The following is a 17,458-nucleotide window of genomic DNA, read 5'->3' on the forward strand; positions in this document are numbered from 1 at the left end:
GATATTGATGTGTACAGAGTGGTAGTGCTGGTTTTAAAATTGCCCTGAAACTCATTTCCTTGAAATATATATAACAGAAAGTGTCTTTCAACCATATGGTAGGAGTGCATCCAGAGGACCTGTGGACATGCTGGGGGCAAACCACATGGCAAAGTTCATTCTGCTGTCTGCTGGGGAAGCAGGAGGGTTTAGAGCCTTCTCAACTCAGCTCCAAGCTGTTTTCTGACCTACGGTTTCACATGTTTCATCAGACTATTTCTCTTAGATCTGTTATCTGTTATTTGCTAGAGCAAATAGAGCTCAGAGATATCACCTCACAATGATTACGCAAAAACCAGCATTGATTCTCTGGCTAATGATTATCCAAGATCTTTGGAGCATGGCTAAAGTTTAAACCTTGGGGGAGAGCAGGAATTTGAGCAGACAGTTGGTACCAGCTGTGGGTGTCCCTCAGGCCTTGAATCCAGCTTCCCAAACAGCTGTGGGAGATGGGATGGACATGGCAGACACTGAGCTGCTGAGAGTAGCTGAGTGGCAGTGACATGGCACTGTGCAGCAGGAGGACACAAACCCTGGGCTGGGTACCAGGGGCAGAGCTGTGATAGTCCAGGATAACTTCCACCGCAGCTGGATGTTTTTTGCCACCTTCTCTTGCCACTCTAGTCAAGCTGGTACTTTCCTTGCTTCCATTGATTTCTTTCCCTTATAAAAAGCTCTCTGTAAGGCAGATTTACTTCATTATTATTGTTGTTGTTGTTGTTGTTGTTGTTGTTATTATTATTCCCTAAGTATTACTGATTACTTCTTTCTTGAAAATAAGACTAAAAGCAGAGCTTCCAACTAGAAGGGATGCTCTACTTACAGCATCAGCTTTTAGATGGAGCCCAATTGCATCTCTCAGGTGATGTGTCTCACCTGGTCTATCACACCTGTCAGTGACACAGCTAGTACTGATGGGCAGATTTGCCCAGTGTGCCCTGTTTTGTTATTTATCATCCTGTGTTACACTTCTGTAACCAGCAAGCTTGATTTTTGCAACAGCAGAAAAGACAGGAACTCTCTCACACTGTTTTTGAATCAGAATTCTAGGAGAGGTGCTGTCAAAATAATAGATCTGTTAACAAAAAGTTTACTTGTCATCCATCCTACCTTGGTTTTGTGGGAAAGAGGTGGGAGACATGAAATACAGATCTATACAAATACTTGATTTTTCATAGTCCTGGTAACTTGGAACTCCCTATGCTCTGCCTTACTGGAATAAAATATTTTTCCCTAACACAAACAAACCAAACCATATCAGTCAGGGTTCTGTGTGAGGATTTTCAGGTATCTCTTCAAGCAAGCAAATTACACTCTAGTGTCAGATGGGTAAAGAAATGCTTCAAATACCCTTTTCCAGGTGGTGCTAGTGGAATTGGTTAGTAGTTGAGCTTCCTGCATTTTTGATAAATGGCTGTCACCTGGGGCAGATGAAGTCCCTACTACAGCAGGTAAACAAGCTGAAACAGATCTCAAGGACGTGTCCTGAACAAGGAGCACAAGGGTCATTCTCACACACCTGTTCTTTGAATTAATGAGCATTTAAATATTTGATACCACGTGAAGCAAGTCCAAACAGTGGCCTTACAGCACCCTTGATATTAGTTAGGATGCTCTTATTGAAGAAAGGGAAGATAGAATGCAACTGAACAAGGTCATTTCTCACATGAAAGTTCCCCTTACAACTTGAATAGAGTCAGCTATCATTATAAACTCTGATAAATTACGTGGGCACTCTGCTTGTATTACTTCAAAAGATTAGTTCAAAATACTTGTGAGACACTCAGGGTAGCCTCTTTTTTTTTTTTTTTTTTTTTTTTTTTTTTTTTTTTTTTTAATTAGGGTTAAAATAAGAAAAAATTTTAGCTGCCTTTAAATCCTCACCCTTTTCCATTGTGTTCTCCTTTCAAATTCAAGAAAATTCCTGCAAACCAGTGTCAAAAGAAGATACAAGTACAATAACACATTAACAGGAGCTGGGAAAGCAGCCACAGTAAAATTTGACTTGTGAATTAATCCTGGTCAGTATACAAGTATAGCTGTCTGTTTAAGGATTAAGGAAGCCTTTTGAAGGAGATACTTAAACAAACATTCTGCTAGAAAATCATAGACTTTCAAGACTCCCACTAACACATTTACAAGAGGTATTTCAGTGCATAATTTACCAAAGATCTCACCCCTTTATTGTCATCCCATTTCTATAGTGTAGTGCAGTCTGGCATCCCACCATACTGGTTTTGGCTGGGATAGAATTAATTTTCTTCATAGAGCTCCTGTGGTGCTGCTTTTCATTTATGCCCAGAGCGGTGTTGCTAACACAGGGCTGTGTTAGTTATTGCTGAACAGCACTTGCAAAGTGTTGATGCCTTTATTGCTGCTCACATTGTCCTGTCAGCAAGCAGGATGGGGGTGGGCAAAGAAGGGACTGAGCCAGGACACAACATCCACAGTGCAAAATCCAAAGGGAAGGGCAGAAAATGATGCTGTCCCAGAGTGTCTTCACTTATTTCTCAGACATCTTATTCAGGTTTTTCACTGAGAACGAGTTTTCTGGCCTGTGACAAAAGAAGAAGAATACTTTTGGAATGGAGCATGAATGGAACAAAAGCATTCTTGATGTGATGTGGTCTGAGGAGCAGCAAAATAATTTGAGGTAGAAAGCCTCCAAGCAGTGAGGTTCTGCTGTAAACACAGTTTGAGGCTCTCTTACTGCATCAGCTGAAATTTGAGATTAGCAGAAAATGACAATGTGACACAATATGTGTCACAATATCGTGTGGAAGAAGACGAGAAGCTGTTACTTTTTAAATTGTTCTTGGAAGAGAATGTGCTGAACATACTGCTCAGTCTGAGTTTACAAAATTATCTGCTGTGTGTCAGGGAGAAATACTCTGTGAGGAATGTTTGCTGCACTGGATGGAATTTGTACCACAAATAAATCAGTAGTTAGTACCACCAGGATTCATTTCATAGCCTGCTTTGGAAGGCCCTGCCCCTCAGATAACCCCTCTTTGTTTCTTTCCCACATCTACCTTTTCCTGCTGTGCTCTACAGCCAGATTAAAGGATCAACAAGAATTGAAATACTCCACAGTGCCGCCTACTCATCAAGCAGACTGGGTGTTTTTTTGTTTAGAGGAGTTGGAGTTTGACAGTATCTATCTAAGTGCATTAAGTTTGTCTGCAGAGCATTAGAAAAGAAATCCAAGCTTTCAAAGGAAAAGGAAATCTGCCTTCAGCTTTTTTTTTTTTTTTTTTTCTTTTTTTTTTTTTTTTTTTTTTTTTTTTTTTTTTTTTTTCTTTTTTTCTGTTGGTTTGGTTTGGTTTGGTTTTTTTGTTTACTTTGATAAAAGAATGATGTTTTGGGGGTGATGTTTTTTATTGTGTCAGGCTCTGTCTGCCACCACAGATAAGCTTCTGTATCACAGCAGCAGAGGAATGGCTGACATTTTTCCTGGTGTCAGTGAAAAGAAAATAAAAGAATTGGTTTGTTATCTCTATTACCAACAGATGACCAGTTGCTTTCCAGGAGGCACCAAAGGCGTAACACATTTCACAAATCAGCACTATTCATGGAATCATGAACTTTTCCTTCATAGAATCACGAACTTTTCCTTTATGGAATCACAGAATTGTTAGGGTTGTAAAGGATCTCTGGAGATCATCTACTCCAACCTCCCTGCCAAGGTGGGGTCACTCAGAGGAGGTTACACAATAATGTGTCCAAGTGGGTTTTGAAAATCTCCAGAGAGGAGAGACTCCATGGCTTCCCTGGCCACCTGTTCCAGTGCTCTGCCACCCTAAATGCAAAGAGGCTCCTCCTCGTGTTGAGGTGAAATGTCTTGAGTGCCAGTTTATGGCCATTACTCCTTGTCCGGTGTCTGGGCACTGAAAAGGGTCTGGCACCATCCCCTTGATACCTTTAAGGTACCTTGATGTCTTTAAGACATTTATATGGATTAATGAGATTCCCTCTCAGTCTTCTCTACACTAAGCAGGCCCAGCTCTTGCAGTCTCTCCTCATGGAGAGACTCCTCATAAGAGAGATGCTCCAGACCCCAAATCATCTTTGTGACCCTGTCCAGTAGCTCTTTGTCTCTCTTGTACTGAGGAGCCTGTAACAGGGCACAACACTCCAGATGTGGCCTCACTGGGGCCGACTAGAAGGGAAAGATCACCTCCCTCCACCTGCTGGCCACACTTCTGGTGCACTCCAGGATCCCGTTGGCCCTCATTCTGTGCAGGAAAGCTCCTGCCCCACTGCCTCGGCACCAAAACCAGATCAACAAAAACAAGAAGCAGTGTTTTCTCTAGAATGGGAGAAGAGGCGGCGGGGTGAGGATGCGGCGCCGCCCACGGCCGGCAGGGGGCAGCCTGGGACCGCCGTCCCCGCCCGTGCCGGTGTCCCCCCCCCCCCCGTCCCCCGGGAACAAAGGACAGGATCCTGGGCTGCAATACAGCCTCTCTCTGTCAGGGCTTCCTTTCATGTAGGTAACAAATCCCTTCCAAATAATAGAGACTTTTCCCAGCTTTGTCATTGATCTCTTAAATAAGATGTTCTCTGGCAACATACCAACACATTCCTGCTCTCAAAAGATGAATCCCTTGGGACTCTCTTACAGCATTTTTCTGTCAGAAGTTTTGACGCATCCTGTAATGAAAAGAGAAACAATACACAACCTGGTTACTAGAACTGCAGCCAACAAACAGTGCCCTGAGGGATCAGCACTCTAATCATCAAGTAATGCCAGAGCAACATCTCCATCCCCATTTCCATCACTTTTTTCCTTCTTAGCTTTGCATAGTTTTAACCTGAGATGGCTCTACCCATGTGCTGGGCTTATACAGGTGATGAGTCAAGCTACAGGAGGAGACAAAAAAGCATCCCAGCACCACAGTTCCCTATGTGGTGGCTTCTGTATGGCCATCACTCTGTCAAAAGGAACAACTCATCAATAACATCTTTAGAAAGGGACCTATTATGGATATTGATTTTTTTTTTTTTTTTATCAGCAACAATTAGGAAGCAATTGATAAAAAATATCTCGCAACACAGCATAGGATATCCCCTAGGAAAAAGAAAAATCTCATGTGCTTTGCAATAGGGTATGTTTTCCACCCCTTTTCTCTGGCCATGCTTTATACTATTGCCATAGAAAGCAGTTTTTCTTTTATCAGTGCTTCTTTCTTTTTCCATCCCACTATTCTGGAAGATTTGTAAGAGGAAACTAAACTTGATCTAGGGTCAAGACTAGACCCTTTTTGCAATGAAAGTGCTGTTGAGTTTGCTTCATTAGGGTTCTCTTGGTAATTACCTCTACATCTAGGCAAGGACACCATGAGAGGGTCCAGATATTTCTTTTCCTTGTGAGCAGAGCTCAGCCTGCCATGAGAGACAAGTGTCATTCTAATGGGAGTTTCTGTAAATGACATCAGTCATAAAGGGAAATATATGTAATTACAAGGTGAGGTATAAATTAGTCATCCTGTCATAACTGAATACTCTGGCAAACAGCAAGGCTGACATAGTCCTAGTAATTTACTTTTCATGGGTACAAGCAATTTAGTTTTAGATAACTCTGGTTAAAGTTGGAGTTTAGACTGCAGATGACTAACCACAAAAGTAGCAGGATGTCTGTGGGAATGAAAAGAGAATGCTCTCTGGTTTTGAAGAGTATTTTTCTTCCTTGCAGAATAACTTCAGGAGAAGAGACCCTACCTGATACTAGACAAAACCTTTTTTTCTTGTTCCCTGCCCCCAGAAGCAGGCTGCTTATGCGGTCAGTAATCACAAGCTATATATCACTGCTCAGAAGTACAAGCTGGTTCACCTGCCTGCTCATTTCTCTGTTTTCTGCCATCTCCACATGGCAAGCTCTTCCAGGCTGTCACTTCTGGAGTGGTCCATGGGCACTGCCATGATGAAGTCAATGTTGCCTCTTCAGACCAAAATTCAAAAAAACCTGTGTCTCAGATCTTAATTGATTTGGATGAGGAAAGAAAGGAAGTAACATCCTGTCTTCATCTGGTGTGCTGTGCCCAAACCTCAAGGGCAGCAAATACCTCCTGCAGTTTGCCAATTCTCTTCTTTGAGTCTGAAGGAGACCTATAATATACATGGGAAAAATCTGTTCTGGTGTAGGAGCCACAAAGTGAATGTTTACTCTGTGTTTGAACAGCTGATTCATCCCAGCAAGAGGAGTTCCAATTTTGGACCCACTGCTCTTGGCAGTAGCGACCCTGCTCCAGCCACTGAGCTAGAACTGATCTTAGCGGGCATGGTGTCCTCTTTGGAAACAGCACAGTTACCTCCAAAGAGAAATTAGGTGCAACGCTACAGCAGAGTGGGTTGACAGGAGAATTACACAAACTCTTCATAAGAAAAAGACAGCATGTATTTGTTCTTTCTAAAATTTGAGACCAAAAAATCCAGTGTCTCCTTTGCAAAGAGCTCTGTAAGACAGGATGTCCAGCAAACAGTCTTGAGTAGATACAGGAGCAGCACATGTTTAATGTCAGCTACAGATTAAAACACAGAAACTGAATCAGAAAATATTACTTCAACCTTGTTTGTTCTTGAGTTACTGCTTCCCTTGGAGACTTGAGCATAAGATATTGAAAATACCAGTCCCGTGTAAAGCAGGTATATTGAACTGCCAACAGATTTACTTTTCTGTATATTGCTGCTTTCTGTTTCAGTGTTTTATTTGTATGACAGTCTGTGTCCATCATGTAAAGTGTACCCTGAAAGTGTATCCTCTCTCTCTGCACACAGCCTTCCCTTCTGTTGTTTTTGCAGCTCTTGTTTCTCACCATCCTTCCATGCCATTTCTTCCTTTTACTTGAATTTACACCAGGCGATTCCTCCAACCATCCACCTTCCCTGCTCCTGTTAAATGCTAAGTTCATGTTCCTTCCTCCTGCCCAGTTACAGAGATGGGTCCCCAAACAGCTCTGCCTTTCTTCTGCCTCCTGTTCCTTGAATGGTTCTCCCTGATGCAGCTTTTCTACTTAAAATAATCAGAAGTTTTTCCTACATAAGGAGGCCTTTGTTCCTCACACTTGTATGAATGTACATGCTGTGTACTAGCAGCTTCTCCTCACAGCTGACAAACTACATCTTCCCAGACTTCTCCTTCCCTTTCTGTCTGCATTCCCAACATTAGCCAGATATGCTGTTTCCTGATTTCTCTGTGCCCTTTGCACTGTGTTCCCCTCAAAACCCACTTTAAACAATTTCTGCCATAGGTTCACCCTTAACATCTAATAATTATCTCAGCCACCCCCGGCTTGTGTCTTCCTCCACTTTTTGATGCTGCTTGGCCACTTCTGTCTGAGAGAGTGGAACATTTTAGCTTGGAAAAGAAAGAAAAAAATAGGGAATTTGTCAGTGGAGGAAGTAAATTGGTAACCTCTGAAAGGTCTGAATTCTTTAAACCATTTAATACACTCTTCCTGCTTTCTCACAAAATAAATTATTCCAAAAGACTAGGGTAGGAATGTAGTTTCTGAGACCCTCTCAATGCAGAGACCCTCAGGGTACTCTTGCAGGCAGAGCCATTCCAGGGTGCAGAGGCTAAGTGTGGAAAGGAAAGGCAAATTTATCAGGATCCTGATCAGACCCTGAGGATAAAAATCTCTGGAAGGGTGAGGCTAAAGTAGGAGCACAGAAGCTAAAGCTCAGTTCTCGAATAAGTAACTGAAATGTATAATTACACAAGAGCACTGAATAGAGGTTTCTGTTAATCTGTGATCCGATAATCTTCTTTCATTGCCACTTAGCAACAGAATTACAAACTGAGGATGGAAAGCCAGGTTGACTTAAAATTCCTCTCTGCTGGGCAGAGATGAAAAAAGGTCCCTCTCTGAGCAGGCACAACAGGTTTCCCAGCTACTGGGAATTGTGCCTTTCAGCACAATGTAAGTACAGATACCTGAATTTCAAGTTACCTGAAGAACAGCTGTCTGTAGAACAGTTGGGCAAGTAATATTGTTTATAAGAATGAGTAAATTTTACTCACAGAAACACAAGACTGATCCAGACACATGCCCACAAACTCCATTAAAATCATACATCTTCAGAAGGGGGAATGTGGAAGAAGGGAGCATTGGGCCAAAACTGCTGCACTGGAAATTATTATTAACTGGTGGATCAAACAGCAATCGTCATGTTTTTGGAAGATTCACAGTGTCACAGAGATGCTCAGGAGAGGTGCAGGAGGATGATATTCTTTAGCAATGATCCCTACCTAGAGCCACTGGTCTTCACTGTCCTATCTTTGAGAGACATTTTGCACCCAAGAGAGTGCCAGAGTACCTGAGGCAGCTCTTAAGTTCAGCTATTTTCATAAACATCAGAAAAGAGGAGTGCCTCTTCTTAGATTAATTTAGGTGTCTACCACCATGCTCTTTATATCTCAGCCTCTTTTTTTCCATCTCCTTCTTACCTTTTTTTTCCCTTCTTTTTCTTACCTTTTTTCTTTTCCTGTGCCTCTTGACTATGGAGTTGAGCAGTCAGCTAAGGCATCACCTTTCACAGTGCTGCTGTGAGTCTGGGACAGAGAGACAGCTCAAAGACATGCTAAAAGTTCCTTAACAACTAGGCTCAGCCACATCTTGGAGTGCCTGGTGAGACTGCATGGCCTGCTTGGCATTCAGCAGATTCTTCCCATAGTACAACTTGGATGCCTTTTCCTTTACATGTGTCGTGATCCCCAGGGACAAGACTCCAATGATGACGGCTTCCTCCCACCCTGAGTAATTTGTTCCCTGTACTGTGGAAAGGATGGGCTCCTATCCCAGAGATGCTGCCCAGCAGCAGAGGAGAGAGGGGAGGTATTCCAGCCAAAGGGAAACAGACCCAAGGGTGCTGTTAAAATGAAAGTTTAAATTAATATTTACATTTTGAAAGGATTGAATTTGCTTTGCTGGGTTTATCTTCAGCCAAGGACATGGCGCTTTTTTTTGTTTGTTTGTTTTCTTTTACAGTAGTGTTTTGCTCTGAAACTGAGCAGCCAAGACCTGCAGACCCATGCACCCTGTTTAAGAGAGGCTCTTTGTACCACAACATGGCTCTGCTCCAGATGGCTGGAGTTCTTCATTCCTGACCAAATAAAACACAGTGGCAGGGGTCTGTCCCAGGGTCCTGCAGAGCTCCACGGCTGCTGAGTACCCTGCCATGGGCCACAGGACCACGTCCCCTCAGGAAGGAGTTGATCGGCAAGCAAAGAGGAAGGGCGGAATAGGGCACTCTGTTACCTCTTCTCTACTGTTTTGGGTGGCTGTGTGCAAGGAACAGCCAGGAAATCTTCCCTTTAAGAGAGCCCAAGGGGTGGTTTCTCAAGGCAATTACACCTGTGCTGGTAGATGTTACGAGAGCACTTAAGGACCTTTGCAGGAAATAAATCCACCATCCCTAAGCCAGCTGGATGTATACAGCACACAGTTGTGCTTGCACTTCAGGCAGAGGAGGTAAAAAGTCTCATAAGCCATGTATAACTCAGTACTTTTCTGCACTGAGATCTCCCCAGCTTCTGCATGGCAACTCTGGGTGTAAGAAAAAAAGACAAATTGCTCAACAGAAAGGAGTGTGACTAGCAATTACACACTTCTGCTATTTACAGCCTTCCTCACATAACGGCACAAACAAAGAGCAAAATTAGTATGTGTTCCTCTTTTCATGTGACTTTTTGTACTTTGTGGAGAAACTTCAATAGACTCATCAAGCTGATACTAATAAAAGATCTACAGTTCTGTCTATAGTCAAATATTCCCCAGATAATAGTCGTGGGCTGGAGTTATTTGCTGGTTTTTCTCACCTCAGGCTAAGCTTCTTTCATCATTTTTCAAAGACTAAATCACCTACTGCTGAGTATCATCTTTAAAGAAAAAGCTAAAATTTACTTTTTCCTTGCCACTAGGAGCCCAATAGCTAATGATGTCAAGCTAGTTGGAAATCATCAGTACAAAGCAGTAGCCAACAGTGTAATGAAGTCCAATACTAAAGACCGAGGGAATCCTTTAAATAGCAAGAAGGAGAGCAGAATAAAGAAAGGCATTCAGAGTGCATGAGTCTTTTGTCCTCTATTGAGGGAGAATGCTAGTTAGCAAGAGTGGGTAAGGATTTTGATCTGACATTTCAAAGCCTTTTGAACCATCCAAGCAATTCTAAGGACTTGTCTATTTGGCCATATTTGAGAGTTTTTTAAGGCAGAATGAGAACATAAAGTGTGGCAATTGTTCTGCTAGGTGTGGACAAGCTGCTGTCCTTGATGCCTTCTCTGGCCTGCATGAGAGGGATTAAAATTCTTTTGAATCATGCTTAGAGGAGAAAATCAGAGAGATGAAGAGGATTAAGCGAATTTAGTTTACCAGTACATATTTCCCTAATCTGGTGTCCAGTGGCTCCAACATTATGGCCTGTGATGCACTTTCAGGAAGACATGGAATGCTGTGCACTGCATTGCGTAGAAGTGAAGGGGCCATAGTGCTGCCCTACAAACAGGGAGGGCACTACAAGGGGTCAGATGTGGCTCCCAGGTCAGATCTGCATGAAGACTGGGGTGACAAGGAGCAGGAGTGATCTGGTCTGGGAATTACTGTTAGAAGGGCAGTACAGCAATCACAGTTCATACTTTACCTCCACACCTCATGAGAGTGAGGAGTGGGAATAATTCCCCAATAGCTCTATACTCACCCAGCAATCCACTTGCAGAGAGAGGGTTTTTTTTAATAAAATGCTTAAAATCACTATGTGCTCTGCAGGTTTGTAAAGCAACCTGTTGGGAGTCAGGAACTCAAACTTCCTTCCTCTTAGACCTGAGTACAGGCAATAATCATTTTTCCTAACTCTAGCAGAGACCTGACTGGCTGCTGTAAGCCACCTACTGTTTCACTGCCTGGACACCACAAACTACATGACACATAGAGGTCCGTTGGATAAGATGGTGGTTGTTCTGCTTGAGTTTGTCTTAAAGACACAACAGCCTCTGCTTTGCTACAATTGTTGACAGATGCAGAAAAAGTTGTGAACAGTCCAGAGACTGAACAGTTTCTCAGCAGTTGTATGTGGGGGCCCATATACTGTGCAGGCCAAGAAAGTGAAGCTGTAGGCTCTCTCCCTAGAAAGAATATACACAAACACAGGGCAGGGATAAAATGCACCTTAGCTGCAAAAAGCAGATTCTATAACAGCTGGGACTGTAGATCTAGAACAGTGGCACAAGAGTCATAGATACAGCTAGGTTGTAGGCTCAGCTGCTATTTATTTTATTTTCGTGGTACAGAAGGTGTTCTGAACCGAGTTCAGAGATAGTGAGAAAAGAAATAGCTATTTTTATCTGCATCAAGTGTTGCATTGACCTATTCACAAGCTTGCACTCTATAAACCTGAGCATATATCTGTTATGTGATTGGAATTCAGTCTCCCAGCTTGACTGGCAGTAGGTAAAGGGGGATATAACCACAGAGGCTTACTCTTGGAAAAGTATACACACGTTGCCTTTGCCCATCCATTTAAGCAGCAATCTGTGTTTGCCACTATGTAAGGCACGCAGCAGTTCATGAAGAAAGCACACTGGAGAATTTGTGAATTTGCATACACAAGTAAGATTTTCATTTACAATATACCAAGGAATAACAGCCAGTTAATCTCGTGCTGACTCACGTACCCCACTGCATTTCAAAGTGAATAATTTTTGTCTATACAGCTCAGTGTATGGGTAACATACAATGAGAAGCACTACCTCAAAGCTACTCCTGTTTTGTTTAGTATGCCTTCACCAAGTATTTCCTACCTGGATCACAGAGTTGGCTTTCACATCCGCTACAGGCAGAACTAGCAAGAGCTTTTGGCTCAGAAAGCTAAAAAATCTACAACCAGTGGCTTGTCTAAAATAACTATTAACACTTTTCTTTTGCTGGTTCCACATCACAAAAGTGTCTAGCCCTTGGGTTTTTCTTCCTGAAATATTGCACTATACTCTATTCTTGTCTTTTAAACTTGAAGAAGAACAAAAAGAAAAAGAAAAAAATTAAAAACGAAAGACAGAAGTTATTGATGCATTGTACATAGGGTTGTGATCCATTCTGTCCCTTCCCATTTGAAATATGTTTTTCTTTTTATCCCTTACAAGATACAAGGTTGTTTCCTCTCAGATCCATTTCCATGAGGCACTTATTTGGTTTTGTCAGACCAGTGACAGTGGTAAATGTGCTTGAAAACTGATGCCAAAGTTCAGTGAAGCCCATGGTGGATACAGGAACTCTGTTTATGAGTTAAAATTATTATTACGGCATTTCCCCAGAGCTTTTGGCAGGAAGCAGGCACCAGTTCAATTAATAAAAAGAAAGGCATAAATGTGTCACTGTCACTTGATAACTTCCCACTCAACAACCTGCCCAGGGGATTTTATTGCAGGGCAGATGGGGATCCTGTTACAAGGTGGGACAGATGGACAGGAAGGAGATGTGCTCTGGGTGGCCCAGGACACATGACAGAGTGCAAAGGCACTCACAGGCACACCAGCCATAGTTAACATGGAAGCTGCATCCATGTGAGTCTGGTGATCTACCTGTATCTACAATGATCTCCACGGAGCAGAGACTTGAGTAATTCAAAAGACATTAACCAATGGCTAATTTGGCCCTGTGCAAATTTGCAGAAGCTTTTCAAGAGCCTATTCAGGTGGCCCTGCATGATGGAAAAACAGGCATTTCCTCACACCTATTTGTATTCGGGTACCAGAATGAAGTGCCTTAGACTCAGCATTTTACAATCTTAAACAGCAAGATGATGAACAAAGTGCACAGCTGCAATAGCTTAGTAAATATATATTACCTAAGAAAAGATTATAATTTAACCTTACAGAACCTCTTTGGGTCATTATTGCAAGAAGAAGATTTTCACTGTCATGTCTGCTCTAATTAATCATTTGATATCTGCAGTCCACTGAGAATAAATTGATAATTGGTGGAAATTCACTTAAAAATATAATACACTCCCAAAAGAGCCTAGCCAAGACCCTAGGAAAATAGTGACCTCTGTTAAGGTTTCTTTTTGCTATTGAAATGCTTCCATCATGCTGTAGATTTATTGTGTATGTCTTCCTGTAAGAACGACACAAAAGAGAAATTTAAAATATAAACCACCTAATCATTTTTTCTAATAAATATATTGACCTTCAAAAACATTGATCTCATGGCAAGTTCCAGCATCTTTCAGACACAGGAAATACTAAGGCTGGCACAAGGATATTCAGTTAACTTTGTGCATAAACTGAATTAGGGTTTTTTTTAAATCTTGTCTAGACTAATAGATTAGTATGTAGACATGAATACATATTAAAGTTGAATAACAGAGGTTTGTTTTTGAGAGATCACAAGACCTATAGAGGTAGCTAATGAAGTAGTAATGGTCAGTACCCAGTGACCTTGGAGTTTAAATGCTTCAGAGCCTGCTGAGATGAGCAGGTGCCAGGTGAATTCATACATTGCATATGCCCTAAAGCAGCAATCATCTATTTATATGTTTCTTCTTTTTGGACTTAGAGCTATGTCCCAGGATGCTCCTTGGACACAACCTTGGAAATTATAAAAATTCCTGTGATTTTATTCCTCAAGACCAACCCAACCCATCTGTCTTCAAAATTGTTTGCTAAGAGTATCCACTTCCTCACATTTGAAGTGACTGGATTTGATTTAAGATACAAAATAAGTAATTTTTTTTCTTATTTTTCTGCATCATCAGTAATGTTTCCTTACTTTCAATTAAATAGGCAGTGTTAGTCCTGTGAAAATCTGAGAATAACCATTAAAACTCAGAATACAGACATACTCCTCAGTGAAAATGAAATCAAAAAAGGCTGATAAACATGCAAAGACCCCACATACCTGAAATGCCACTATTTTTAATACCATTCTTTACAAATTGAAATTCAAGCTCAAACATGAACCTCCCTGAGCACATTTATTAATTAGAAAAGCATTATCCCTGGCTTTGCAGAGAGGGGAAATATTATATAATTAGCAAATAGTGAAAGCAACAGAAAATTCCTCACCGACTTTAGGCAGTTACTGCATTGAGCACTCTCCTTAAGTGCCAGAGCTCTGCCATAGCAACTCAGCTGGCAGACACCTCAACTAAAACTCATAGAGTTCTTGACTCTAGTTCAGAAAACTCAGGTGAATTCCTTGGAGAGGTAAATCTCAGGTCTTTTCCTGTAAGTCCCTATGGAATGTTACTCCAGAGAAGTGAAAAAAGGTGTCACATTCAGGTCTCTATGTTATAGAAAGGATTTTTTCAGAGCCCAGGAATTCATTAATTCTTCGAATAGTACTAGGGAATTCTATCCAGATTACTGAATGGCTTACCATCTATCAGGCCCTTTCATTCCAATGTCACAGGAGAAGCTTACAGGTTTTTATGGTCAAAGTCAGGTATTCCAGCCTGTCTGAGCATTTTGTTATGTAGAAGCAGTTGGCTTTCTAAATAGAGTCAAATAAAAGGGAATGCAGCAGAGAATAAGGAGCTTATCTATGCAAAACAAGCCTAAGTGTGTGAGACTACATAAAAGAGAGAGAAAAATGCTGTAGCATAGTGGGAAAAATCCTTGACATAAACAAGAGTATTAGCAGGACATGTTTGCTCTTGACCTGAAGACTGTAATGCTTCCAAACAGGGAACACACTTTCATTAGAAATAGGCATTAATCCTAATTCTTCAGAGATGAACTTCAATTGATTTGGAATTCAGATAAGCCTCAAAGCATTCACATATTTGAAGATTATCTACATTTTTCCATAACTGGGGGTCTCACACTTGTTTGCTTCCATAAAGCTGAGGTTACTGGGCACACCAGGGCCGTTCTCTTCTCCAGCACTCTTAATAACCCTGTATGCTGGGTGAGCACCCCTTCTGAGTTTCCTTAGTGCCCCAGATCCCAGATGCTTGCACAGTATATACTCATATTATCTCTGTTTTAGCAATGTAACCCTACAGCTTCTTCCACACCAGGATTCCTAAATATCTCTTTCTGTTGAGTTTTCAGTAACTCTGTTTACTCTTTTCTTACAAAAGAGCATTTATGCTACTGCTCTGTGCTAAGGCTCTGTGTTGCACCATTTCTTGTGGCATGTGTCCTGCTCGCCGTCTCTGGGAGCTGCCTTCTTTCCTGCTCTTCATGGCAGCTTCCCTCCTCCTTCAGAAGGCCCAGAGTTTCCAGCCCCACTTACCTCACAGAGCTCAGCCCCTTTTCATTTCACCTTCTCTAATTTTTTATCTGGGATAAATTATTCAGTATATAAGTTTCAGGATCCCATTGCACAGAAAATGTTTAACAACAGACAGACAACAGTCAATCAGCTCCTGTTGGATGCTCAGGAGTTACCCATCTTTTTTCTTCTTTTCCCTCCCACAATCACATTTTGATTCTCTACCAAGGGAGAACCATCCTTCTCTGTCAGTTGTTCCAAATCCTTGACCCTTCACATATATTTTATGGAAAATATTACCACATTGTGGTACTAAGTTGAGGTTGAATATGGGAGGAAGATCTACCTAGCATTGCTTTCACTAGGCCATGGTAATTTTAAATTAGGTTCACATGGATTTTAATAGAATTCTATATAAATTCTAGATGCTCCATTATCAGAGATACAGTAGATACTTTTTTTTAACTTCTCACTGAGTCCACCTGTATCTTAGAACTTATAGAAATAATCTAGTTGTGTGCAAAATGTGTGAATGAAGATTCACAAACACACAAAGTCTAATTTCCACTCAAGCTAGTGCATCCCTGCTAGTAGTAAAAGAATCCCTGTTTGGTTATGTATGGGATGTTGAGAGTTGAAAAAAACAGCAAATGAAGGACAAGGAAAAAAAAAATCATACTGGGGTTAGAATTTTTCATGCTCATTATTCACTCTAAGAAGCAGCTGCCAAAAGGTCAATGTTATAAAAGAGGGAAGCAAAATAATATGGACAGCTGAAATGTACCATCCCTGTAGACCTGATTTTTCAGAAACTGCTACTTTGCAGGAAAATCTAAAAGAAAATCTTTTTTTTTTTTTTTAAGTAATTGTCCCACAGGAGAGCGATTTCTCATGCAGACAAGTGCCAATATAATTAACTCCTTGGCATTATTTCTTTGCAGAACAGCTGACAGCAAAACACAGGACAGCCTACTTGCCCTACAATACAGATCATTTATCTTCCAGACATAAAAAGCTTCATTGCTTCAGAGAATTATTCACAAATAATGAGAACAAAATAATGAAGGAATATGTTGTTGCACAGATCTAGGAGCAGCATTTAACTTTCCAAGATCTGAATACAACCCACAAGCATGGGATTGCAACATGGTTTGCTACCACTGGGCACCTTGTGCTGACTTTCACACGCAGGCAAAGTGTGTGTAGAATGTTACCTACGTATCAGCCTGCTTTGCTGTAAGGACAAAGAGCCCTTTGATCCCAGTGCAGGAGATTACTGTATTATAGATTTTTTTGTCAAAAATCAACTTTGTCTAGAGAGAAAAACTGCATAAAGCAGCCTGAAGGCATGAAAGTCTCTGGAGATTACCATCCATGATTTGTCTCTAAGACCTTCATCATAATCCTATTCAAGTTAAAGGAAGAAACTGCTTTTTGTTAGAATACTGTGAAATAAGTAAAATATGAGTGCTAGCTCCTGAAAAGTGTACATTCAGGGTTGTTTAGGACATGGGGAAAAGGAACTGCTAAACAGGGCAGTTTCTTTGTCCTTCAACTAGCATAAGGTACAGTATGGGCAATTTATGTGATGCAGCTGAACAAAACCAGCTATACCATGCCATGTTCCCCAGATGACTTCTCCCAACTTAGGCTAGGGCTGAGTTCACCCCTGAAAAACCTCTGAAATGTACATTTATACCCTTACAAATGTACATGTAACAATAACCTTCCCAGCATAATGAAAGTTTGGCATCTAGAACCTTGGCCAGATGTTAACAAAACCAACCAGTTTTTGCTGGCTGCCTTGGCTCCTTCTGGTGTACTCAGTGTGAGAGAGGACTCATTTCACTTTGCTGAGACCTTTAGCTTCCCAGGGGCACAGCTCTCTACAGGTCTTTTCCCAGTGACCAAGAGGAGACCTCAGTGTCTACCTGAAGGTTGGGCAAGATGAATCATTAGAAACTTCTGGTGGGTGGCAGATTTTGTCAGCTCCCATCTAAGTTGTGTCTCAAAACAGAGACATTGCTCCTTTCCAACAAGCAGGCAGACTGACTGGGAATCCAGTACTGCTTGAGCCACACAATTAACAAACTCCATCACTCATATACTGAGTCTGCATCCCTATGTGGGATCTATCCTCAGAAAGCACGTAATATACTGAGAAGAAACATGGAACAGATGCAGAGAAAGCATTGGGGCATTACCATGCG

The sequence above is a fragment of the Zosterops lateralis genome, assembly GCF_965231275.1.
Source record: "Zosterops lateralis genome assembly, chromosome: 1".
NCBI lineage: Eukaryota > Metazoa > Chordata > Aves > Passeriformes > Zosteropidae > Zosterops > Zosterops lateralis.